The sequence below is a fragment of the Salvelinus sp. IW2-2015 genome, linkage group LG19 (genome assembly GCF_002910315.2).
Source record: "Salvelinus sp. IW2-2015 linkage group LG19, ASM291031v2, whole genome shotgun sequence".
NCBI classification, from domain to species: domain Eukaryota; kingdom Metazoa; phylum Chordata; class Actinopteri; order Salmoniformes; family Salmonidae; genus Salvelinus; species Salvelinus sp. IW2-2015.
In genome coordinates, this window is record NC_036859.1 from 31246257 (window position 1) to 31273475 (window position 27219).

General features: G+C 42.1%; 1 pseudogene; it reads left to right on the forward strand.

Moving 5' to 3' along the window:
- The window catches only part of LOC111979827 (CREB-regulated transcription coactivator 1-like), an 82339-nt pseudogene that overhangs the window by 25559 nt on the left and 29561 nt on the right, over positions 1-27219 (forward strand).

A 27219-nucleotide genomic window follows, 5' to 3' on the forward strand; every position in this document is an offset into this window, starting at 1 on the left:
CATCTCCGTTCCATCGCTCAACTGAAGTCAATCTAATTCTCCGGTTGGAACATTATTCAAGATGTATGTTAACAACATTCTAAAGATTGATTCAGTACATCGTTTGACATGTTTCTACTGACTGTTACGGAACTTTTGGACATTTCGTCACGTTATAGTGGTTGCGCTTTGTGACTTTGGAATTGTTTACCAAAAGCGCTAACCAAAGTAGCTAATTGGACATAAATAACGGACATTATCGAACAAATCAAGCATTTATTGTGGACCTGGGATTCCTAGGACTGCATTCTGATGAAGTTCATCAAAGGTAAGGAAACATTTATCATGTATTTTCTGGTTTCTGTTGACCCCAACATGGCGGCTAATTTGGCTATTGTTCTGAGCTCCGTCTCAGATTATTGCATGATTTGCCTTTTCCGTAAAGTTTTTTTGAAATCTGACACAGCGGTTGCATTAAGGAGAGGTATATCTATAATTCCATGTGTATAACTTGTATTATCATCTACATTTATGATGAGTATTTCTGTTGAAACGATGTGGCTATGCAAAATCACTTGATGTTTTTGGAACTAGTGAATGTAACGCGCCAATGTAAACTCAGATTTTTTTATATAAATATGAACTTTATCAAACAAAACATGCATGTATTGTGTAACATGAAGTCCTATGAGTGTCATCTGATGAAGATCATCAAAGGTTAGTGATTAATTTTATCTCTTTCTGTTTTTTGTGACCTGCTATCTTTCGCTGGAAAAATGGCTGTGCTTATTGTGGTTTGGTGGTGACCTAACATAATCGTTTGTAGTGCTTTCGCTGAAAAGCATATTTGAAATCGGACACTTTGGTGGGATTAACAACAATATTACCTTTAAAATTATATAAGACACATGTATGTTTGAGGAATTTTAATTATGAGATTTCTGTTGTTTGAATTTGGCGCCCTGCACTTTCACTGGCTGTTGTCATATCGATCCCGGTAGCGGGATGCAGCCATAAGAAAATCACCAAAGCCGTGTTAGCATTTACTGCACATGTTGCTAAACAATCCAACCATTTTGTAAGTGTTAATGATATGAATGGGCAATTCACATACAATATCCACTTCATAAGCATTGACTGTAATACCTCTAAGGTCCTTTGGTTGTCTTGCAGTTTTCTGCTTTCTARTGATCTTACTCCCTCCACCTGAAATGCAATAACAAAAACATGAATAACAATAATCCTAGTCAGTCAGTTTGGCTAACTGTGCTAATTAAAAACACTCAAGTAAATGTGTACAAGCCTATACAGCCAAATTATACAAAAACAATACAGCCGGTTTACAGGAGGGGCATATCTTGCCAAATCTTAGTCCCCAATTAATCAACAAACAGGCAGTGTAACAAAGTAGTTTGACAGTGTTCAAAAGTCAGTAACAAGTCTAAAATATAGCTAGCAAATAGTTTTTATTTTCTAGAAACCTAACATTTAGGTAGTAATGATTGTGGGAGTTTTTCCCCCAGCAGTTCTAATTTAGCTAACGTAGTTTATGGCATAAACTTTATCAGATGGTTAACTAGCAAATATTTGTTTTCCCCTCGCATCTAAAGCTGCCTGCTAAAGCTACCGTTAACCAGTTGATAGTAAAACTAGAATGAACGTCAGAAGCCAGCTTGCTAAAGTTAACTTAGCTGCTGTCAATGGAGTTCGTCTGAAATGTACCATTTTTTTATAGTTCACATGATAAACAAACTACTGTCATGCCTTTACACACAAAATCGATGTACACATAAAATATTACCTTTATTATAGTACTTCAGGCCAAGTAACATTAACGTTACTTTGTAGAAATGACTTATCTTCAAACTACTTCCTGAGATGTGATTGGTAGAACAATCCAGCCAATAGTTGCAGCAATAGGCGGCTGTGGTTTTGGCTGATTGCGAATCTCTTTCTACAAATGTACAAAACTTACAAGTTTACGAGTCTCGTAACGTGAAGAACCCCCGAGCAGATAACATCTGCAAGTGTATTTTTGATGCACAGCAGAATATTCATAGTCGTAAATTGGCAACCACTAATCTCAATGTGCGACCATGAAATTAAAAATAGAAACTCACAGGGTTCTTTCTGTCATCCTTATCACAAAGGTGGGTAGAGCTAGCGACATTGGCTTAGCGCACTGACTGAAGTACCCCATGGTTTATGGAACAAGCACCCCTGACTGCAATTAGGGGCGGGTCTCAATGTGGGCGGAGTCAAACGTTTGACAGTCACACTGAATACAAACGTATTTCATTTTAAGATCGTAAGAAATACTTTTTGCTTCATTCTATATTTGAGACAAGCTACTGATATTGTTGCAGTGAACAGACTTGTCATGTACTGTTAAAATTGTGTTGATAAATGTTATAACTTTATATTATTTAATTGAGCATATATACACACAGTTACTACCTATCCTGATTTATAATGCTATTTACTTTCCTCATGAGAATGGAGACACTATACCATATAGACATACTGACAAGCTGAATGTGCTTTGTACATTAAGTTATACCAGCTYCAGTAAAGAGATCAGAGACTCGGGTGACTCCTACGTCATCTTTACTAAACCACACAAGGGAGGGAAACGGTGCCTTTAAATGTTTGGCATTCACACCACCATGCTGCCTGGGTGTCCCTTTTCCTTGAAGTAAAAGGAAGAATAAATATTAAGAATAAATATTAAGAGTAGTGCCTCATTGGGTCATCAAGTCAAATTACACCCCACTTTAACAATACCACCATGCAAACAAAAGCCACAATTACTAAAGGGGTTTTCAGTGATATCTATAACTACTCAACAAGTCATCACAACTATTATATATTGCCATACATCAAGCCTTCAGCATTACACACAGAATACAAACCCAGTTACATCTCCCAGTTCACCATGCATCAAGCCTTCAGCATTACACACAGAATAACAACACAGTTCACATCTCCCAGTTCACCATGCATCAAGCCTTCAGCATTAACACACAGAATACAAACCCAGTTCACATCTCCCAGTTCACCATGCATCAAGCCTTCAGCATTACACACAGAATACAAACCCAGTTCAACAGCTCCAGTTCCGCCGTGCATTTTGTTTTCAGTATCGTCTAGAAAGAAAACGGATTGTGGTCATTAAATAATGTAAGGGAACCTCTAGGGATGTGTGTACAAGAATGCACCTTACTTTAGTTAATAGCCTATACAGTACCTGATCCTGCAGAGCTGGATGCTGATGTGACATGCTGTGACTTCTTGGGGGGGGGCTCTTCTACATCATCTTGAAATATATTGGAGAGGGGCGGGGTTAAGACTATATCACTCATCATATGACAAAGGGAGGTTTAAGACTATACCACTCATATGACACCTACATGTAGTGTGTTTTGTTTTCGCCTCCTTTTTCAATCATTCAACCTCTCTTCTTCAGACCTTAGTGAGTGAATGACACATTCAATATGAAAATATATTCAGGTCAGTCTGGCTACAGTGAAACAAGTGATTTTAAGGATGCAAATGAAAAGTTTTTATAATGTTCAAGACTTGCAGCATTGTAGAGTTCTGCAGAAGAACTAGGCACCACCATCGCTTAATTTGCTGCATGTTTTCCTTTGAAAAAGAAAATCAGCCAATCGGATGGGGGGTCCCAACTACAACAATAATGATAAGTTAATACTTTTTTTAAACACAGTTGGAACTGAATTAGTATTTTTCACAACATGTATGGATTTTGCTGGACCAGAAAATGTATTTTCGACTGCAAACACACCATTTCTCACATCAATGTACTCACATGCCAAAAATATTTAATTGGACACTGTTTCAAAGCAATGTGTATGCTTTCTTCGTAAATGTGTTTAAGTTTTTMTTATTTAACTTCAGTTTGCAGTGTGGACAAGTTACAATGACTTTTCTTGACTTGCCATGTATGTTGGGACCTGTGTTGACAGTGATGAATGAAAAATTCAACATGAAATCACTCCTAAAAACAGAAGAATTTTTCATTCATCACTGTCAACACTGTTTTATTTCAACACTACTACAAAACATAAAATGCGCTTCTCCCTACTTCCACTCACGCTGCATCTGCAATGAATGAGTAGCCTAGTGTATCGATAGCCCTGCGGAACTCGGAGGGAACTCGGAAATGTACGACTTCCGACTTCAGTGCGTTCAAAGACAACTGGGAACTCAGGAAAAATGAGATTCGACTGGGAAAAATATTTTTGAACGGTCATCCAACTCGGAATTCCAAGTCAGAAACTATTTCACTGACATCATGATTTGACCTAGTTTTTTCCCCCAGAGTTCCCAGTTGTTTTGAAAGCACCATTACCATCAGATGCAGGTACCATCAGTCCAGTAAAATAAAAAAAGTGAATAATTTGCCAATTATTTACATTTATGCTCAGCTGTGCCTTGCAAGTGCTACACCAACTGATGATCTATTTTGTAATCAAATCTCGRATTTTGGAATATAATATGTCTGAGAATAACAATATCGGTAGGCCAGGCATATAGCCAAAATGCTCTGATAATGTATTAGGCCTACTGCACAAATCGCATTYTTACAGAACTGTTTTTATTAGGTCAATGTCAAAATATTTTAAGTCATGTTTTGAAAGAATCTGAGCGGTAGATCTCAACTTGCTTTTTGACTGTGAAAGTGATCACTGGTGTAGACCATGTATCTGATGCTGTCTGGACCAAAAGAGTATGGCATGTCATACTATTTCTGTCCAGACAGCATCAGATACATGGTCTACATATAGATGGGTTCTGTTTCGCTCACTTGGATGCTTTCTTTGGTGATATWTACTGAACAAAAATATAAACGCAACATGTAAAGTGTTGTTCCCATGTTTCATGAGCTGAAATAAAAGATCCCAGAAATKTTCCATATGCACTAAAAGCTTATTTCTCTCAAATTTGGTGCAGAAATTTGTTTMCATCCCTCTTATTGAGCATTTCTCCTTYGCCAAGTTAATCCAGCCACCTGACATGTGGCTTTTCAAGAAGCTGATTAMACAGCATGATCATTACACAGGTGCCAAAAGGCTACTCTAAAATGTGAAATTTTRTCACACAACACAATGCCACAGATGTCTCAAGTTTTGAGGGAGTGTGCAATTGGTATGCTGACTGCAAGAATGTCCACCAGAGCTGTGGCCATAGAATTAAAAGTAATTTCTCTACCAGAAAAATTTAGTTTTAGAGAATTTGGCAGTACGTCCAATAAGYCTCAACTGCAGACRAAGTGTATGGCATCGTGTGGGCGAGCAGTTTGCCGATGTCAACATTGTGAACAGAATGCCCCGTGGTGGTGGGGTTATGGTATGGGCAGGCATAAGCTACTGTCCTCGAACACAATTGCAATTTGAATGCACACAGATACCGTGACGAGTGCATCGATGACGTTGTCCCCACAGTGACCATACGTAACCCAACCAGAAGCCATGGATTGCAGGCAACATCCACACTGAGCTAAAGGGAACAGGCAAAGCGTCAATACAGGACTAAGATTGAATCCTAGTACACCAGCTCCGACGCTCGTCAGATGTGGCATGGCTTGCAAACTATTACAGACTACAAAGGGAAGCACAGCCGCGAGCTGCCCAGTGWYACGAGCYTACTAGACGAGCTAAATTACTTCTGTKCGCGGTTCGAGGCAAGCAACACTGAAGCATGCATGAGAGCACCAGCTGTTCCGGACGACTGTGTGATCACGCTCTCCGTAGCCAATGTGAGTAAGACCTTTAAGCAGGTCAACATACACAAGGCCGCAGGGCCAGAGGGATTATACTCTGAGCATGCTCTAACAAGTGTCTTCACTGACATTCAACCTGTCCCTGACTGAGTCTGTAATACCAACATGTTTCAAGCAGACCACCATAGTCCCTATGCCCAAGAACACCAAGGTAACCTACCTAARTGACTATTGACCCATAGCACTCACGTCTGTAGCCATGAAGTGCTTTGAAAGGCTGGTCATGGCTCTCATCAACACTATTATCCCAAAACCCTAGACCCACTCCAATTTGCATACCGTCCCAACAGATCCACAGATGATGCAATCTCTATTGCACTCCACAGAACACTTACGTGAGAATGCTATTCATTGACTACAGCTCAGCGTTCAACACTATAGTGCCCTTAAAGCTCATCACAAAGCTAAGGATCCTGGGACTTAACACCTCCATCTGTAACTGTATCCTGGACTTCCTGACGGGCCGCCCCCAGGTGGTAAGGGTAGGTAACAGCACATCTGCCACGCTGATCCTCAACACAGGGGCTCCTCATGGGTGCRTGCTCAGTCCCCTCCTGTACTCCCTGTTCACCCATGACTGCATGGCCAAGCACGACTCCAACACCATCATTAAGTTTGCAGACGACACAACAGTGGAAGGCCTGATCACCGACAACGATGAGACAGCCTATAGGGAGGAGGTCAGAGACCTGGCAGTGTGGTGCCAGGACAACAACCTCTCCCTCAACGTGATCAAGACAAAGGAGATGATTGTGGACTACTGGAAAAGGAGGACCGAGCACGCCCCCATTCTCATCGACAGGGCTGTAGTGGAGCAGGTTGAGAGATTCAAGTTCCTTGGTGTCCACATCACCAACAATCTGTCATGGTCCAAACACACCAAGATAGTCGTGAAGAGGGCACGACAACTCCTATACCACGCGGTGTCAGAGGAAGGCCCAAAGAATTGCCAAAGACTCCTTGCCCATTTGGCAATGTCTGATTTCTGATTGTCTTAACACACCACGTACACCACCAATAATCTGAGCTTCTCAGTCACTTTTTCTTCACCTCACACAAGGCAACAAAGTATTTTTTTAATGTATTTTTTATTTTACATGGAATGATAGTTCCTCAGTATTTAAAAAATCTTTCCAACACTCCCGGCCTTGATGTGAAAGAGCAAAATATCATGATCTGATGATCCCATATATCCAATGGAAGCGTTATAAAAATCAGCTGTCTGTCCCGAGCTCACTGGCGCAGGAAACTCTGAGGGCCAGGAATAGGCTAGTTCAGTGGTGACCAACCCTTTCTGAGTGAAGATCACTTTCTGAGTCAAAATGCAAGCCGAGATCTACGGCTCAGATTTGTTTTATTTTTACATGACTTAAACGTAAGCGTATGCAACATTAACCTATTAAAAACAGTACTGTAGCAATGAGGGTTGTGCAGTAGGCTATATGCCAAATACATTATCACCGCATATTGGCTTTGCTTGAATTGCCCTGCCATTGCATTGTTGTTCTGACCATTTAAAAAATATATATATTTCAAAATTTGAGGTAGGCTATATGACCACACTCATAGATCAGTTGTTGTATTACTCGTGAGGCACAGCTGAGTGAGTATACATTTAAATATTTTTCTGGGCTGATGGTGCCTGCATCTGATGGYCAGTCTTAGTGCAACCTGGTCTCATAGCATAACCTTAAMCCTTTTAGCTAACTCTTCCCCTAACCCAAACCTTAACCCTTTAATCTAACTCCTAAACTTAACTCGAACCTTAACCCTAACCCCTAGTAAACGTTACCGAGCTAGCTAACATTAGACATCTAGCTAGAATTTGTAACATATCATACGTTTTGCCAATTAGTAATATATTGTCGATTTTAGAAAATTCGTAACATTGTACATTTTACAAATCGTAACATATCATACGATATGGTGTGTCTCGAACATCCACAAATTAATACATAACATATCATCTTAAATAATGTTGCAGATTTACATACAGAATAATACGAAATACTCAGAGACCAGGTTGCTCAACAGAGGGAGAGAGCAAGAGGAGACAGGGATCCGCCTCTCAACGTCCCTCCGCTCTCCCTTTCCTCCATTGACACTGACCAAAAAGGGACACCGTCTTCCAGCTGATGGTGAAACTCAAGTAGTACCGTATTGTTCCTGCATMGTGCACAAATTCATGTTGTTACTCCTATGAACAARSAAAGTTAAATTTTTCTCGATATTAAAAAAGAAACAATCTGCTAATAATAATGCAAGCCAATCAAAACACTTTCCTACTGATTCATTACAGCTGCAGTGTTGGTTGTAGCGTGAGTGGAAGTTTGAAGAATGCGCATTTTAATAGCCTCTAAAAGTGTTGACAGTGCTGAGTAAGAACTTAGACATGAACTCACTCATAAAAACAGCAACTCTTTGCTGTATTCTTTGACATTCTCTCTCTGGTCATGGTTTTAAATGTTTTGAAATATCACATCAACATTGCTGTGGACTTTTTTTTAAGCCTGCTACTTTACTGTAGACACGGTAATCTGACCCATCCGATTGGCCAGGGCTAGGCCTGTAGTGCACTTGATTTGCTCTCCAGGCCCGCCGGGAAGGCAGAGTTTGTAGCTTCAGACACATGAAATGGTTCAAAATGGGAACACTTCAAGGAATTTAGCTCTCTTCTTGGCGACACTCGAGCTGAGGTCAGGAAAGATGAACACCTTGCATCCGCAGAAGTGTAGCTGGTCTCTGCCCTGCCTCTGGAGGATGCGCTCCTTGTCATGGTAATAATGAAAACGGATGATAAACACTCTAGGCTTGGAGTTGTCGTCTCCGCCGCTGGGGAAGGGCCAATGCGGTGGGCTCTGTCCAGCTTCGGGGTAGATGGAACGATGGCTGGACCTAGCACCTCTGCGAAGAAGTATGACATGAACTTAACTGAGTTCCCTCCAAGTTTCTCTGGTATACCAACAACCCGTAGATTGCAACGATGAGAATGGGATTCCAGGTCATCGGTCTTGTTAATCAGTTTTTGGTTTTCGGGGGCTCAGACAGGCAACCGTTTTCTCATTCTCATTTTCTCACTATGCGGTTACTGTAGTCACACAGGTCATGTTCAAAGCCGTTAAGTCGGTGGCCTTGTTCATCCACAACGGCTCGGACACCATCCAGGACGGCGGAGAAGGTGGCCAGAGCAGCATCGATGACAGTTTTGAGCTGAGTGGCAATGGTAGCTGTAATTTCCGAGATCAGAACCATACAGAAGTTCTGAAGATCTGTGGGGAGTGTGACCGCATGAGCGTAACAGTTGAACTGGAGTCTGCGCCAGTACCATTCACGTTTGCCATCGCGGTTGAAACGTTAGTTACAGGTCTTCTGCTCCTCAGATTGTGTGACATTTGAATCAAAAAGGTAACTTACGAACTCATCAATCAAATCTGCTATGTAAGAAAGTGGAATACAAAGTAAAAATTTGCCAAATTTAACTAATGCGTAAGAGCCTCATCCACAAGTCTCTTCTCCATTCACATGCACAATCGGAAGCTCCTSCATTTTGTTTTTGAATTATTTGTTCTATTGCCTTTTGAATATTTCATACCTAACATTATCTGACTCCATGTTTGCTTATTGTTTTGTTTCTTCACTCTCTTTATTCAGTTACAGAAGACCCAGTATTTACAGTTGGGACAAAACCGTGGGCAGTATTATGGCGGATCATTGCCAAATGTCAATCAGATTGGAAATGGCACCATTGACATGCCTTTTCAGGTAAGTGTGTTTGTAGGACTCTGATTTGAAATATTTGTGGTCTTACCCTAAATTGAGCATGTTTACTCTTTTGTTGACATATATTTGGCTATCATTTACAGTTGAAGTTTACATACACCTGAGCCAAATACATTTAAACTCAGTTTTTCACAATTCCTGACATTTAATCCTAGTACAAATGCCCTGTCTTAGGTCAGTTAGGATCACCACTTTATTTTAAGAATGTGAAATGTCAGAATAATAGTAGAGTGAATGATTTATTTCAGCTTTTATTTCTTTCATCACATTCCCAGTGGGTCAGAAGTTTACATACACTCAATTAGTATTTGGTAGCTTTACCTTTAAATTGTTTAACTTGGATCAAACGTTTCGGGTAGCCTTCCACAAGCTTCCCACAATAAGTTGGGTGAATTTCGTCGCCATTTCTCTGGACGAGCTGGTGTAACTGAGTCAGGTTTGTAGGCTCCTTGCTCGCACTGCTCTTTCAGTTCTGCCACACAATTTTCTATAGGATTGAGATGCAGGGCTTTGTGATGGCCACTCCAATACCTTGACCTTAAGCCATTTTGCCACAACTTTGGAAGTATGCTTGGGGTCATTGTCCGTTTGGAAGACCCATTTGCGACCAAGCTTTAACTTCCTGGCTGATGTCTTGAGATGTTGCTTCAATATATCCACATAATTTTCCTCCCTCACGATGCATCTATTTTGTGACGTGCACAGTCCTCCTCAAGCAAAGCACCCACAACATGATGCTGCCACCCTGTGCTTCACGGTTGGGATGGTGTTCTTCGGGCTTGCAAGCCTCCCCTTTTTCCTCCAAACATAACGATGGTCATTATGGCCAAACAGTTTATTTTTGTTTCATCAGACCAGAGGACATTTCTCCAAAAAGTACGATCTTTGTCCCATGTACAGTTGCAAACCGTAGTCTGGCTTTTTTTCTGGAGGTTTTGGAGTAGTGGCTTCTTCCTTGCTGAATGGCCTTTCAGGTTATGTTGATGTGGATATAGATACCTTTGTACCTGTTTCTCCCAGCATCTTCACAAGGTCCTTTGCTGTTGTTCTGGGATTGATTTGCACCTTTTGCACCAAAGTACATTCATCTCTAGGAGACAGAATGTGTTCCTTCCTGAGCGGTATGATGCTGTGTGGTCCATGATGTTTATACTTGTGTACTATTGCTTGTACAGATGAACGTGGTACCTTCAGGCGTTTGGAAATTGCTCCCAAGGATGAACCAGACTTGTGGAGGTCTCAATTTTTTTTCTGAGGTCTTGACTGATTTCTTTTGATTTTCTATGATGTCAGCCAGGGCACTGAGTTTGAAGGTAGGCCTTGAAATACATCCACAGGTCACCTCCAATTGACTCAAAGATGTAAATTAGTTTATCAGAAGCTTCTAACGCATGACATCATTTTCTGGAATTTCCAAGCTGTTTAAAGGCACAGTCAACTTAGTGTAGTAAACTTCTGACCCACTGGAATTGTGATACAGTGATTATATTTGAAATAATCTGTCTGTAAACAATTGTTGGAAAATTACTTGTCATGCACAAAGTAGATGTCCTAACGACTTGCCAAAACTATAGTTTGTTAACAGAAATTTGTGGAGTGGTTGAAAAACGAGTTTTAATGACTCCAACTAAGTGTGTGTAACTCTCCGACTTCAAACTGTATCTATGTAGCTTGTGACTGGTTTGTTTTGTTGGTGTCTGCAGACTCCCTTTCAAGGTTCAGGTGACACCAGCAGGACAACACGGCATCATGGATGGTTGACAGAGTTTACCGGGACAGAAACCGCATCACGTCCCTACACGGAAGGCCCCTCGACAACATGGACGCCAAATATCCTTTACTGTCGATTTACGTGACTGTATTTTTATTACACTTATTTTACAGTCTCTTATGCAATGGAATTTGATTACGAATGACATGGTAATATGGTAATTACACTAAGAATATAGTATTATATGGTAATTACCATTTATTTTATTTATTTTGAAGCAACGCCACTTTGTAACATCTTTAACCAATGTACTTCAATAGCATAGACTGTACTTTATGGCGCATGGTGTTTTACATTGTTGACTTCAGTTGTGAGATGCTACAGATTTGTATTGCCCTTAACCAGGGGTCTCACATTGATAGCTCTCCATATGGCTCGGTGTATCTGTCACCCCACCGACACCAGTTGGAGGAGGTAAGATAATCCAACTATGTTGTGGCATGTGATACTGTTTGGATTTCGTTGTGAAACGTCCTGACTTTTCACAATTGATCATTTAGTCACCCCTAGGTGGTGTAAGTCTCTTCCCTGTGCTATAGGACAATCTAGGTGGTGTAAGTCTCTTTCCCTGTGCTATAGGCAAACTAGGTGGTGTATGTCTCTTTCCTGTGCTATAGACAAACTAGTGGTGTATGTCTCTTTCCCTGTGCTATAGGAAAACTAGGTGGTATATGTCTCTTTCCCTGTGCTATAGGACAAACTAAGTGGTGTAAGTCTCTTTCCCTGTGCTATAGGACAACTAGGTGGTATGTGTCTTTCTCCTGTGCTATAGGAAAAACTAGGTGGTGTATGTCTCTTTCCCTGTGCTATAGACAAACTAGGTGGTGTATGTCTCTTTCCTGTGCTATAGGACAAACTAGGTGGTGTATGTCTCTTTCCCTTGTATAGGACAACAGTGTGAGTCTCTTTCCCTGTGCTATAGGACAACTAGGTGGTGTAGTCTCTTTCCCTGTGCTATAGGACAAACTAGGTGGTGTAGTCTCTTCCCTGTGCTATAGACAAACTAGTGGTAGTCTCTTTCCGGCTATAGGACAAACTCGACTGCGTTGCATCAGAGCACTTTGAACCCACAGGATATTTTGCAGGAGGCTCACAGACTTGCAGCTTAAACGAGGTGCGTCGGATTTGAACTTGATATACTTAATTATAAGAGTTTTATAAATGAACAAAATATTAAACGCAACATGCAACAATTAAAATATTTTACTGGTTCATGGAAGGAAATAAGTCAATTCAAATAAATAAATTAGGCCCTAATCTATGGATTTCACATGACTGGGAACAGATATGCATCTGTTGATCACAGATACCTTAAAAAAAAAATAGTAGGGGCTTGGATCAGAAAACCAGTCGTATCTGGTGTGACCAGATTTGCCTTATGCAGTGTGACATCCTTCACATAGAATTGATCAGGCTGTTGATTGTGGAATGTTGTCCTCCTCCTTCATGGCTGTGCGAAGTTGCTGGATATTAGCGGCAACTGGAACACGTCGCATGCCAGGGCATCCCAAATATACTCAATCAGTGACATGTCTGGTGAGTATGCAGGCCATGGAAGAACTGGGATATTTTTAGCTTCCAGGAATTGTGTACAGATCCTTGTGACATGGGGCCGTGCATTATCATGCTGAAACATGAGATGATGGCGGTGGATGAATGGCACAACAATTGGCCTCAGGATCTCGTCACGGTATCTCTGTGCATTCAAATCGCCATCGATAAAAGGCAATTGTGTTCRCTGTCCGTAGTTTATGCCAGCCCATACCATGACCCCACCGCACTCTGTTCACAATGTTGACATCAGCAAACCGCTCGCCCACACAACGCCATACATGAGGTCTGCGGATGTGAGGCCTGTTGGACATACTGCCAAACTCTCTAAGAAATGAACATTAAATTCTCGGGCAACAGCTCTGGTGGACATTCCTGCAGTCAGCATGCCAATTGCACACTCCCTCAAAACTTGAGACATCTGTGTGACAAAACTGCACATTTTTTTGTGGCCTTCTATTGTCCTCAGAACAAGATGCACCTGTGTAATTATCATGCTGTTTAATCAAGTCATTGATATGCCAAAAGCCACATCTGTCAGGAGGATGGATTATCTTAGCAAAGGAGAAATGCTCACTAACAGGGATGTAAACAAATTTGTGTACCACATTTTTGAGAAATAAGCTTTCTGTGCGTATGGAACATTTCTGGGATCTTTTATTTCAGCTCATGAAAGATTGGACCAACACTTTACATGTTGCCTTTGTAGTTTTGTTCAGTGTAACATTACCATTAGTTCATCATTAGATTAAAAAAAAAAAAAAAAAAAAATCTGGTCAGGTGGTTAACAAAAACTCTTGGCCCTACAATGCCCCAATGCTCTGTTTCCAGTTTGTAGGTTTAATAATGATTTTTTTTAATCCAGCGCAAATTAATTAACTCTGTCATTATGAGGAAGGTGATATACGATGTATTAATGATTAAATATTTCTTAATGGCTTTGCAGGCTACCCTTTAGTGTACTATTGAATACTCTGGTGTACATGATAAAAGGCTTCAGACCTTGTCTTTAAAGGCTGTAGACATTACTCACATGATGATTATGAATATCCAAGTGATTCTCAATGTGACATACTAATGGCTGTCTGAAGCGTATTCCTTTTATTGAGAAACTCGTTTGAAAAATGATATCAAATTCCGTCATGTATTGATTTCATTTTCCTTGCACTGTTATGGCAAGATGAAAATAAGGGTATTTCAATATGTATTTTTTTGCTTTTTAAAATTCTAGATAAGTGACAATTAGATGAATTGAACTCCCTCTCATTTTCTCTCTCTTTCTCCCTCTCGTCCTTTCTTTTCCTCTCCAATACTTCTGCTTCATGTACCAGGGCCAGAAGACACAGAATCAGATATGGACAAAGACGAACAAAAACAGAACTGGGATGGCAAAAAGGTGAAGTGCACTCAGATCTGGTGATATATCTTAATGCCATTGTTCTACAGCTCTGGGTTCTATTGTATTGTTCGACAGCTAATAAAAATGAAAGAACTCAGCTATACAATACAAATAGAACTCAAGAAGCGTGAGACAATACAATAAAACTCAAGAGCTGTAGAACAATACAATAGAACTCAAGAGCTGTAGAACAATACAATAGAACTCAGAGCTGTAGAACCATCAATAGAACAGAGCTGTAGAACAATACAATAGAACTCAGAGCTGTAAACAATACAATAGAACTCAGAGAGTGTGGAACAATACAATAGAACTCAGAGCTGTGAACAATACAATAGAACTCAGAGCTTGTGAACAATACAATAGAAACTCAGAGCTGTAGAACAATACAATAGAACTCAGAGCTGTAAACAATACAATAGACTCAGAGCTGATAACAATACAATAGAACTCACAGAGCTGTGAACAATACAATAGAACTCAGAGCTGTATAACAATACAATAGAACTCAGAGCTGTAGAACAATACAATAGAACTCAGAGCTGTAAACAATACAATGAACTCAGAGCTGTAACAATACAATAGAACTCAGAGCTGTAGAACAATACAATAGAACTCAGAGCTGTAAATACAATAGAACTCAGAGCTGTAGAAACATACAATATAACTCAGAGCTGTAGAACAATACAATATAAACTCAAGAGCTGCATAATACAAAGAAGTTCCCTCAATGTAAACTAAGTAGCACAGCTAGAAGTGTCATAACGAGAAGAGATCCAGAGCGTAGACAATACAATGAATCAGAGCTGTAATGAGACAATCAATAGATCAGAGCTTAGAACAATACATAGAACTCAGAAGCTGTGGCAATACAATACAAGGTATGGCGAAGTACTTATTATCTCGAGAGGGTATAATGAGTGGAGATATTATACTATTATATCAGCAGAAGCTCGACATACGCGCAGAGTCTTGTTGAGGCACAACACACATCTAGGATAGACTCAGATAGCTATACAGAGCCTGAGAGCAACAATTGCACAGGCTCTAACTCTTGCAAGATAACGATGAGCGGGCTGATAACTTACAATAATGCGGCACACTTCAAGAGCTTCGTAGACACAAAGTTTTATTCTACCCCATACGTATATCTTTAAAGAGCTGTACTACCATTACAAATATCTCAGGAGCGTGTATATTCATCATAATTAGGAGAGAAATTGATTGTAGAACTTCGTATGTGTCAGACCCCTGTAGGTATATAACGAAATTATCCACTTTTTATGTCATCTAATATTTTGAGAGTCTTCGAGGAGCTCGCTCAGAGACAGTGGATCGAGTAGGATGGAGTTAGGGACTATTCACGCTAAGCTGTTAGTGTATACACTACTATTTAGTTTATCATCTATTAAGAACTTTCGAGAGCTTGTAAGAGACAGTATGGATTACTCAAACTATCAAAGGGACAGCACTGCGCGCATGAACGTCTGTTCTAGATATCACGATTGATGAACACCTACTTAGGAGCCCTTGTTTCCCACCTGTCTTATCAGTGTAAGGGTACAGTATGTTGTGAGCTACATATGACTTAATGGACACATAGCCATTTAGCTTTACCACACGACGATATTGGAGTCTTGTGAGTAATTGAGATATTCTTGTTTTGTTCGGCGTCAATTCTTAATTAAAAAGAAAATGTACGCCCACAACACGCCTGCGCCTTGGTCCTCACTTCTTGACGGCCGTAACAAGTTGGGGATGGAATGTCCTAATTTTTTGGTGGTCTTCCTAAGCCAGGATTCAGACACGGCTCAGGACATGCAGGGTCGGTCGGATGGGATGCTATAAGCAGTGAATACAACAAAATTTAGAGGAGGAAGGCTTCTGATGTTAATATGCATGAAACCAAGGCTTTTACTGTTACAGAGTCAACAAAGTGAGAGCGTCTGGGGAATAGGGGTGTGATGCTGGGGCTTAATGGCCTGGTTTAACTCTCTCAGTTCACTCTAGAGGTTCAAGGTTCAAATTCCTGGGTGGTGGTATGAAAAGATTCAATGGATAATTGTACAGACAAAGGGTATGTGTAGGATATGTTGAGTACTAATGGGGGTAACTGGCATTGGATGATTTCGATGAGAGAGCTTTGCATATGCTCTGGAAGACACCAGCTAAGGCCAGTGAGGGTTCCCCATGTAGTGGGGTGGTGTGACATAAAATAGTTATGTTTAGGCCATGGTTGAGCTGACTTAAGGGGCTCGACAGTGAGATAAAACAACTACACTAAACGCGAAACAGCAGACAAAGAACAAGGCATATTCGACATTAGAGAGAGGCATGGTGAGCCCGAGTGTCATATGTTCGCACCAATGAGCAGAAATCCGAATGAGGTCCGGGAGCCCGCTCGTAGTCGCTATGATGCTAGGCGAGATGGTTAGGCCACGTTCAAAAACACTAGCACAGGCTGGGGCTAGCAAAAAGTGGGTCTTCGGGATGACAATGCAACGGAAAAAGCCTGTTTGAAACCGACCTTGGACGATTACCGTCGGGCAGACCAGTTCGTGATGGGATGATGCGGGGCTCCGTGTCGGCATAAAAGGGTCCAGTGCCAATGGCTAAATGAGTGTATTGTAGCCATTTTACGGAATTTATGCGTTTTTATATTTATTTCCTTCTTCCGGTTTTTTCTCTCGCCGGATGTATTGTGGTCCTATGTCTTCGATGGCTAGGCTCGAAGGCTATTACTGGTTGCCTTTGTCTTTTCGGTGACCGGAGAGGCGTTTAGCCAGGGTGGCCACTCGGATATTAGCCGAACTAGCTAGCGTGCGATGGTATTCGGTGTATAATGGCCAGAGCTTGCGGGCAGAGCAATCCGGTGATGTGATGGAGAAAAGCAGTCCGATATCGTGCGTGCAGACAGGCAGGTATTGACCGGAAGGCTCAACGCTGGCTGGTGACCGGGATCTAAAGGTGAAGACCGCTAGTCGTGGCTAGAGTGACTATTAGCTAGTTAGCTAGTTAGCTGGCTAGTTTCTGATGGAGGTTCCAGTTATAAGATATGAAAAATAAGAGAATCCGTACTACGATTGGGCTGGGGCGGGTTGCAGGAAAGTCATATTTTAGATCGTAGGTGAAAGTGAGATCAAAAATGATAATCCGGGAAAAAAAACGATGAGACCACTTATACATGGGCAAGCGGGACAAAAGTGAATGTACATAATCTACACTATTCCGAGACCACTGCATCTTGGATCTAAGTATGTCTAGTTAGAGACACATTCAAGGGCATGGAGGAGGTCTTCATTGTTGAGTCTATTCAGTAATCCAAAGAGAGTCTTAAAGTATTGCCTCAAAGGTTAGCAATATAGGAAGCAGTAGATCTGGGTTCCTCAGAATAGTGCTCTATCCATGTGCTGCTTGTCTTGGGTCTACCCTGCTCTAGCTAACTTTCACTTTTCAAAGTGTACATCTTTAACCTCCGATTACGGCAGTCACTTCACCTTTTTGTGTCCTACTATTATGTTTATTTGTCTCTCTCTAGTCCTGAATGATAAGACTATTTTCTGCATGAGGGATATAGTTGGCTCGCTCATTTAATTCATATTGATCCTATCTTATATGATCTTACAAACCCAGAGCAGGCTCTACATGCCTTGTAGTTTGAGTAGCTGACTGTGTAAGTGAAATTCGAGCGGAAGTCCTGCCACCTAATCGTTGAATAATGTTGGCACATACCCAGGCGCAATTGGAGAGAGTTTATTTTCTAAGAACTGTTTCTTACATGCTGGCAGCTGGTGTCCACGCATCATATTTGCTACATGTGGAGCTGTTGATTGCATGGCTGGCTATAAGTACCCGGTTATCTTTGACTTATTTGCTTTAGTGCAAGGGAGAGTGAAAGCTAACGTGGTTGTGAATTACAAGAGGACATGGATCTCCTGACGCATGGTGTCTTGTAAACATTGTCATCGTAGAGACTAGAAGAGCTGTAACTGTTTAGTAACTGTTCAGATATGTGTTCATCTGTGTAATTCATTATTTTCCACTTTGCCCCAAAAAGTTTCCTCATGTAAACCAATTTATTTAATGGGAAGTCAAATAAATGATGATTAGTGTCAGACTCAGGTCATCCACTATCAAATAAGCACCTTTTAAAGAACTGCATCTCTTACATGCTTATGACATTTATCATCATTACTAAAACTCATCTCGTGTTGTTTATTCATAAATAATTTAAATAATAAATAAGGCTTTGTTTTAGAACAAGCACATGAATCTTTGTATCAACAGTAATTACTCATAAAAAAGTTTAAATGTGTACTTAAAGCATGACACCACATAGACACTACATCACACAGACAACGCACTATCACTCACATCTATCACATTAAAACCAACCAAAATCAATGATTAGGTTCTACTCCTAGATTGCGCTCAGTACTGTATCCAGTGCCTCGAGGGCAGTTATTCCTGACCTCCAGGCAGGTTTAAATAACTGGATATGGGCAGTCAAGAACAGACCACAACAGTAGAACCTAATTCCTCTAGGAATTGAGGTTAAACCACCTTGGAAACCTGCCAAGGCCTAGCTATAACCACACTAGTGCTTTGGCTGTATGGAGGTCTCAGCTGGATGCTTTTACTGAGTGGTAATGGTGGGATTGTGCTATTGAGTGAGACTAAACGGAGGTCTATTGCAACCGTTTTCTCTGGATTTATTAGAGGCATAAAGCAGTACTTTCTGATTCAATTAATCGTATTGGGGCCCACTGGAGTTTACTGCATTGGTTGGTTTTTGCATCTGCACAGCATGTAATAAACAATACTGCAGTCCAGCTTTCTATAATCTAAATTTCACACCACTAGTGGATTTGAGGGGAAATTGTTTGTTTTGGGGGGCGTCCTTAATATTAGAAAAGCGGAAGAACCAGTAGGACTTAAATAAAATATGGCCAATAAATTAAACGCAGTGAATCAGGCATCATGAAAACATGAAATAAAGCACTGTTGATTTCCTTTAAAACAAGAGATCCAGCAGAGCACCCGGGTGATTTCTTAGTGGCACAAATGTGCAATAGGTATTCCATATATGGCTTAGTGTCTCTGTCAGCTCATTAGTTCTATTCCACTGGGGTTGAGTGAGGCGTGAACGTTTGGATTAAATTACCACTGAAGGAATGCTACATTTGTCCCTCCACATTCAACAGCTTGGAAAGGGAAGCAAAACTGTCACATTGAAAAGGATCAGACCATATTAGTAAAAGGGATAGAAGCCGTGGTATTACGAGACGCTCTGGCCTGGCTGGGGAAAGCATGGCATTAAGAGTACTCTTTTATCATTATGTACAAGTAAGCCTTGTAAACTCGAGCATTCCTGCAAAGTCTACTGTGGTGACTTGGAAGCAATGGCTGCAAGATTGTTTGTTCTGCTATCAATAATGATATAACCAATTATCAACTAAGGAGGGAAATTGCGTATGGTTTTGCCATGTGATACAGAATGTGCAATATCCTAGGAGGAAGTGGTGTAGGAGACTGGGAAACATTTAGTACAAATGTCTATTATGTTGTAGCCTACAGATGAGAAACAGTCATCAATTAACTATTAGGGCTCAATTCTAAAGAAAAAGAGGCATTGGAGGACCCCAGAGCTGCTTGTGCTTATAGCGAGGATGCAACATTGATTCAAGCCCTAAATCGTGTAAGACAAACTTCTATTTTCTGGCAATGAGCTCCCTTCCTTCACTACTTCCCTCACCACTTTCCACAGATCTGTGACCTCCAGAAGGGCATATTTTACAAAGAGGTTGTCTTGCCGAGGTCACCAGAATCTTTAACGGCTTTATAGCGTTTTCCTCCAGCTAGGAGCAGTGCTTTCTTACCAAGCATGCTAACTTTAAACAGATCCTACACATTCCACACTGTGTGTTCCACTCACACTAGTCCCTTTTTTATACATAGTCAGCTGAGTGCACTTCACATAGTCTATCCTCCTCTTCCTTCACTGTCACAAGTTCCTTCACATTTCAGTCAACACAAAATTATCCAATCAACATTTTTATTAGTCACATGTTTTCAAAAAATTACGGATCAAGAATAAGTAGATAAAAGTAAACAAGTAATTAAAGAGCAGCAGTACAAAAAATAACAATATATGACAGGGGGGTGCGGTACAAGAGTCAATGTGCGGAGCAGTGGTCGTTAAGATTGAAGGTAGTATGTACATGTAGTGTAGAGTTAATTAAAGTGACTATGCATAGATTGACACACAGTGAGTGGCAAGTAGTGTGGGGGGGGGGGGGGTGTAACTAGATGTTCAGGGAGTCTTATGGCTTGGGGGTAGTATAGCTGTTTATCAGCCTCTGGCTAGACTTGGCACCTACGATTACCGGCTTGCGCGTGGGGTAGGCATGAGAGAAACAGTCCTATTGACTAGGAGGGGTGGCTGGGCTGGAGTCTTTTGACAATTGTTTTAGGTCCTTCACCTCTGACACCTAGTGCCTGGTTATTAAGGAGGTTCCTGGCTTGGCGGTAAGCTTGGCCCCAGAGTTCAAATGTGTACTGGGGACTCCGTTCGCAACTACCCATCTGTAGTGCCCTGCGGGTGGAGTGCCGAGCCAGTTGCCAAATATCCAGGCCAGTGATTCAACCCAGTCAGGTGCTTTCGATGAGTCGCAGCTAGCGCTATGAACCTTTTGAGGCATTCTGAGTGACCCATGCCCAAAAGTATTTCAGTCTCCTGAAGGGGGAATGAGGGTTTTGTGCGTGCGCCGGTCTTGTCACGACTGTCTAATGCGTGTGCTTTGGACCATGTTAGTTATGTTGTGATGTGGACAAAGGAACTTGAAACATCTTCACTGCCTCCACCTGCAGCCGTCCGTCGATTGAGAATGGGGGGCGTGCTTGGTGGTCCTCTTTTCCTACGTAGTCACCAATCATCTCCTTTGCTTGATCACGTTATGAGAGAGGTTTGTTGTCCTGGACCACACGGCCAGGTCTTCTGACCTTCCTCTCCAATATGCTGTCTTCGTTGTTGTCGGTTGATCAGGCGCTGAAGCCTACCATGCTGTGCCATCGGCAAATTTTAGAATGATGGTGTGTGGAGTCCGTTGCCTGGCTGTGCACAGTTCATGAGTGACCAGGGAGAACAGAGGGGGCTGAGCAATGCACCCCTGAGGGGCCCCTGTGTTGAGGAATCAGCATATATCAAAGCTGGATTTCTGATGCTATGTATTTGGCCAATGAGAAGGCTTTGGAAAAGCTCACCGGTCGCCAATATTTGGCACTCCCAGAAGGAGAAGGGTGTAGCTGCAACCAAATATGGCGACCCAGAGTATCAAGGGAGTGGTGTGTGGGAAAGGAATAGTAGTGGGTGTGTGGAGAAGGAAGTCGGGTGTGTCGAAGAGCTCTGGCTATAGGTTTAGATGGGTTTGATTGAGCTGGTTTTTTCCGCATACATTTCTTAACGTTGCAACTAACGTTATATTGAGCTACCGTACTGCGAGAGTTTGGACTTCTGTTTTATATGAAAGACAGAGGATGAGGTCTGGAGTTGTATATGTCACTGTTAGTTCTATCACAAATAATTTTAAATGTCCAGTTGTAAAACTGAAATTGTTAATTTTTTTGTAAAAAGTACTGATGATGGGTGTTCTGTTGCTTCATGCGTTGTTAATGGGTAGTGCTTACTGAAGCGACTAGTCACCTTATACTTGGCTTACTAAGGTAGCTACTTCCACAGAACGCTGTTGCGAGACCGTAAGTGCTTATCAAGCAGGAGCGAAAGCACCTGTGTCCCGGTGTGTGGTTTTGCTGTACATGGCTCCACTCCCCATTGAGTAGTAGATAGTATGTACAGTGCAATTCGGAAAGTATTCAGTACACCTTTGAATCTTCAAATTTTTTACGTTGACAGACTTATTCTAACATGATTAAATAATAACCAAATTCTCATCAAATCTACACCAATTAACAAGATGAAAACGAATTCATGAACCATCCTACTGCAACAGGAATTAATATTCTTGATGTTTCACCGAGTCGTGGCTGAATGACAACCACAGATAATATGTATATTATGTCAAATAACAGCTGCGTGCCTAAATGTCTAATATTAAAGAAGTCTCAGAGGTTTGCCTTCGCCTTTGAGGTAGAGTGAACCTTATGATACAGTTGTAGACCGATCACACCTATCTTCCAAGAGAGGTTCTCATCATATATTAATCCGTAGCCGTGCTATTTACCAACCACAAACCGATGCTGGCACTAAGACCAGCGCTCACAGCTGTAATAAGTCATTATCCGCACAAGAAAATGCTCATCCAAAGAAGAGCGGCGCTCCTGGTGGCTGGGAGACTTTAATGCAGGCAAACTTAAATCCATTGACCCCTCATTTCTACCAGCATGTCACATGTGCAACCAGAGCGGGGGAGAAAAAAACTCTATGACCATTTTAATCTCACCACACACCAGAGATGCACACAGAAGCTAACCTCCCTAAGGGTGCCTAGCCATCCATTTGCAATATATCTGACCAATGCATTTGTATCGTCCTGATTTCTGCTTACAAACAAAAAACTAAAGCAGCGAAGTACCAGTGACTTGTTTTGCTAGGCACAGGAGCTGGATATGTTCCGGATTCATCTGAATGGCATTGATATACCACCTCAAGTAATGGCGGCTTCATCAATAGTGCAATCCGACTACGTTGTCCCCACAGTGACCACTACGTACAGTATCCAAATCAGAAGCCATGGGATTACAGGCAACATCCGTATCGGAGTTAAAGGCTAGAGCTGCTGCTTTCCACCAAGGAGTGGGCCACTAATCCAGACGTTTTATAAGAAATCCCGCTACGGCCCTCAGATGAACCTCAAACAGGTAAAGAGTTAATTCACAGGAATTAAGACTGAATCAATATGCTACAGCCAGCTCTGACACTCGTCGGATGTGGCAGGGCTTGAAAACTATTATGGACTAACAAAGGGACAGCCAGAAACTCGGCATCGAGGCAAGCTACAACTGAAGCATGCATGAAAGCACCAGCTATTCAGATGACTGTGTGATAACGCTCTCAGTTAGTAAGGACCTTTTAAACAAGGTCAACATTCATAACGCCGCAGGGCGCAAAACGGTTTACCAGGAACGTTACTCAAAGCAGCACGAACCACCTGGTAAGTATCTTCACTGACAATTTTCACCACTCCCTGAAACGAGTCTGTAATACCTACAGTTTCAAGAGACGCCCCCTAGTCCCTGTGCCCAAGGAAATTAAGTGTACCTGCCTAAATGATTACCGCCTCGAATAGCACTCCCGTCGGTAGCTACATGAAGTGCTTTAAAAAGGCTGGTCATGGCTCACCGGTCCAATAGCATCCTCGCCGATACCCTAGAGACCAAGGGGCTGCCACACCTTCTTCCGTGGAAGATCTACTGTCTGTAGGTTTTCAGTACCAACCACCCTAATTTAGCATATCTGACTTCAGCTAGTAAGGTCTTGATGAGCAGCTAATTAGTAAGAAATCAAGGTGTTTAAATTAGGGTTGGCACTGAAAACGCACGCGGACGGTAGAAATCTTCCGGAAGAGGGCTTGGGCAGTCCTACCCTAGTATCGCGCACTGCCAATTCACCAATAGCCGCCCCAACAGATCCACAGAGACTCAATTCTCATCGGCACTACCACACTGCCTGTCCCCACCTGGACAAAAGGGACACCTATGGTGAGCACCTCCCCTTCTGCAACTGGATCATGGACCGTGTCCCTGACAGGCGCCCCCCAGTGGTAAGGGTAGAGGCAACAACATTTGGCCACGCTGATAACTACAACACTGGGGCCCTCGAGAGGGCGCAATGTTAGTACCCTCCTGATACTCCCATGTTCACCACCACGACTGCGTTTGCCAACATGAACTCCAACGCCATCTATCAAGTTTCCTGAACGACACAGACAGTGGTAAGCCTGAATTACTGACAACTGAATGGAGACAGCCATATAGCGAGGCAGGTCAGGGACACCTGGCCGTGTGGCTGCCAGGACAAAAAACTCTCCCTCAATGTGAGCAAGACAAAGGGAGCTGATCGTTGGACTGTTAGGAAAATGCGGGTGCACGAACAGAAGCACCCATTGACCATCAAACACGGAGCTGGTAGTGGAGCCAAAGTTCGAGAAGTTGTCAAAGTTTTGTCCACACCACCAACCAAACTATCATGGTCCAAACACAACAAGAGGGCCACGACACAACACTTTTCCTGTCAGGGAGAATCAAAGAGATTTGGCATGGGTTCCCCAAATTCCTCCAAAAAAGTGTATACAGCTACACCACCGAGAGCATCCTACAGAGGGTAGTGCAGTAAAGCTCAGTACATTCACTGGGGCCAAGTTCCTTCCGCCATCCAGGACCTAACACCATATAGGCGGTGTCAAAAATGTGGTCAAAAAGACTCCATTCACCAAGTCAGTAGACTGTTCTCTCTGATACCCGTGACGGCAGCTGTAGCCAAAGTCATAACGAGCTATCTACCCAAGCCAATAAAGAACTGGCCACGAACAATTAATCAAATGGCAAACAACCACAGGAACTATTTACCCCCCCCGACCATTTGTTTTTTACATTGTTTGCTCTCACAGTTTAGTTAGTCTATGGCATAGTTTACTTAACCCCTACCTACATGTACAAATTAACCTCAACTAACCTGGTACCCCCACACATTGAACTCGGTACGCGGTACCCCCTGTACTTTAGAGACTCGTTATTTGGTATTATTTTACTTGGTGTTACTTTTGTTTACAATTTTTTTACTTACTGAAAATTGAGCTCAAGGGCATGCCTGTTTCCAATTGATCATTCGCCTTGAGATGTTTATTACATACTGATTGGAGTCCGCACGCTGTGGGTAATTCAATTTGATGGTGGACATGATTTGGAAAGGCACACACCTGTCCTATATAAGGTCTCACAGAGCAAACCAAACGCCCATAGAGGTCGAAGGAATATGTCCATAGAGATCAGAGACAAGATTGTTGTGCAGCACAGACACTGGGAGAGGATACCACTAAAAATGTCGGCAGAATTGAACGGTCCCCAGAACCAACAGTGCCTCCCACTCCATTCTTATAAAGTGGAGAGAAGTTTTGGAACCAGACCTAAGACTCCTCCTAGAAGCTGGCCGCACCGGCAAACTAGAGCACTCTGACAAAAAGAGCTCCAGAGTTCCTCTGTCGAGACGGAACGAACCTTCGGCTGACAGCACTCCTCCAATCCAGGCTTTTAATGGTAGAGTGGCAGACGAAACCCTCCTCAGTAAAAGGCACATTGAGCAGGTCCCGCTTGGCGTTTGCAAAGAATGCCCCTAAAGGGACTCTCAGACCATGAAACAAATTCTCTGGTCTGATGAAAACCACGATTGACCTCTTTGGAGGACTGAATGCCAAGCGTCACATCCGGAGGAAACCTGGCCACCACCCAGTGCGACCCGTCACGTGTATATTACAAAATATACATATACATGTTTTTTTTTGTTGCCTGTTTTTGCATGTTATTTATTAGTTATTATCCTGCACATGTTAGTTTTTCAAAGCACATGTAAAATACAAAAATAGTTTGTTAATCAAGCAGCGCTCCAAACATGGTCTCTTTTTTGCTTTCTTGGGTAAGGGGCAGCTCCAAAATGCAGGTGTTTCGCAATAGCTCAAGTGCCTTTCTGTGGTGGTGGCGCAATCCAGCCTAAAAATACAAAGCGTTAGGGGTTGGTAATGTTCTCTAGTTGCGCTGTGATTGTCTCAGTGTTTCACCTGTCACTCATGGGGGACACTACGTGCCACCACAGCGAAATCTAAGGGGAGAGCTCAAAAATGGCAAAGCCCCTTGGGTGCTGCCATATGAGCTTAAGAAGTGCAATCCAAGAAGGCTTAAAGGATCATTGGCCACAGATAAATGACATCGACATCCCATTATAAGTCTACGCATAGCTGTTGATTGTACTGATCATGTCAACATTCATACTTTCTAAATCCTTAGCTAGAAGCTAGACAAGCAGTCATCGTCATGAATCGGTCATCTGGGAAACCAAACAATAACAGCAACAAGTTGGAAATGGCAAATTCAATCAATGAGTGATTTGGGAAGGAATCAATTGGTGAAGGTGGTTTTGTTCGTCTGGCTTTTTAAAAACAAAAATAGTATGCCTTATGGAAATGGGCAGGACAGACGTTAATCAACAAAACATAGCGTGACTGCAGAAGAAGTGTTGCTAACTAGGGGTCGACTGTGCTAACTTAACTAAAAGGGTTTGAGACAGAATGGACGTGAAATTTTAACGCTGAATAAAACCAAGAAACATAGGAACGTGAAGCAATGTAACCGCACAACCGAGCAACCTCATGCCAATCTTCACACACCACAAACACTTCCGATATCTGTGGTCCTGTGGTGGCTCGTGAGGCTGGACGCAAGCCTGGGCAAACCACCGATAAGTGGCTAGACAGTTTAAACCACGCTCAGGAGCCCTTACTGTGAGCGGCCAGATCACGAAGCGGGGAACTAACTCTGGGTCTGAGTATAGAAAGAAGAGTGTCGTGTACTATTTCAGTCAATTCTCGTGCTTTACCGCTGACGTGGTGCATACAGTGTAATACCCTGCTGACCGCTGAGTTATCACAGAGAGATATGCTGCCATTTATAAACTCAAGTAAGTTATAGTGTTGCTGTGATATCTTAAGAGCTGTTAGAGGCCCGGATCGGGTGGTGTGCGTGTGAATTCTTTGGTCGTGCTGGTGAACGAGAAACGACTGAACACTAATATGTGTTTTACTTGACTATGGTCCTTCCTAGCATCGCTCATAGGGAATGTCTTCATGCCTGAAATTACGTGATTGCGTCTTCATTTCCACTCGGTGCGTCCCTTAATTGCCCCATAGGTTTGTAACATCTAAATTGCGT